Source organism: Stegastes partitus, unplaced genomic scaffold (assembly GCF_000690725.1).
Source record: "Stegastes partitus isolate 25-593 unplaced genomic scaffold, Stegastes_partitus-1.0.2 Scaffold445, whole genome shotgun sequence".
Taxonomy (NCBI): Eukaryota; Metazoa; Chordata; class Actinopteri; family Pomacentridae; genus Stegastes; species Stegastes partitus.
The window spans coordinates 390,328-391,809 of NW_007578176.1; positions in this window are offsets into that span (position 1 = coordinate 390,328).

The following is a 1,482-nucleotide window of genomic DNA, read 5'->3' on the forward strand; positions in this document are numbered from 1 at the left end:
GTTTGCAGTGTTTGTTTTTAGTGTGAATTGTAAATATATATCTAAACTTGCCCATAACACTTGTTTTGATCTGGTCTTAGTATATCTTTTTATGAAAAATATATATTTTATTTAGTGTTTATGATGAAATATGAATTTCTATAACTAATAGTGTGACTCTGTGTCCAGATATGGATTCCTCTGGCTATAAGCTTTCAATAGAGCCCTCTCTGATGTCTGTAGGTTCAAGCATTCAACAGATATTGCACTTTTTCCTGACATGTTCAGTGGTGTCCAGTTTGGATAGATGTGGATAAAACAACAGTCCCTCAATAACACGCATGGACATACCAGTATAAAAACTGGTGCCAAATTATCAGTTTAACATTTATTGTTTTCAGTTTTGAAATATGAGAGCATTATAAGTGTTTCTATTGGCACACAGTGTGTTTTAGTTCCCACCTCCTAATGCTGCTTTGTGCTCCTTTATTTTCAAGAAAAAACTTAAGCAAGGATCAAAACAATATATTTTTCTGTGATGATTGAAATAGAAAAACGTTTTACTGGTAGCACCTGGAATGATTGTGATTGCTGTGGCTGAAACTAGAGAGTGTTATCTTTACAACAAAGGTCAAACTTTATATACGCTCCATAAGGGTCGGTAACAGCATTCATTTTAATTTGGAGATGTCGTTTTACAGGCTGACTAGGTTTGTGGAAGAGGCATGCCAAAGTCTTCCCGAGGCTGTCTTGTGGCTATGAGAGCACTCGCTGTTCCTGCCACCAGTGCACCAGTGGAGCGGCTATTCAGTCACGGAGGCCTAATAATGCGCCCTCACCAAGCCAGGCTTAGTGCAAGGACATTGTCCAGCTTGATCTTTCTGAAATGTCACCATTCTGTTGCCTGATACTTTTCTAGGTCTGACAGTAGGCCTCTGGAAGACACCTACAAGCTTGTTCATGTTTAGCAAGTGTATTAAGAGGAAAATAAGAGAAACCATTCTGATCGTATTGTGGGTTTATTAGTGTTAAATATTTTGTTCTCGGCAAAGCAACACGGTTGATTGTTTCCACAAAAAAACACTGTTTCTTTCATAAACCAGTCCAGACAGCCAATAAGTCCAGTGATTTTCCTTTTTGAGTTTTACTTTTATGCAAGGAATCATTTTTGTCCTGCAAAGAAAGGTGCCTTTAGGAACAAAACTGGTCGTGTTTTCATATCACCAGTTCATAGACTTACAGTATTTTTCAGATAATGTGGCAGCAATAGTTTTGCTTTTGTTTTTGTGGACTTTTTTTTTTTTTTTTAATTACAAATGGCACAGAAGTAACATATACAAGTGTTAAAAGTACTTTGAAGTGTTTTGTTCACAAGTTGTTTGCTTTTAGCTAAAGTGTGATGCTTTGCACTAATTAGAAGGATGTTAACTAGCCTGCAATGCCTTTGACTGGGTGAGGCGTAACATTTTCTATACGTTTGTTCTTACTGTGGTCCGACTGAGC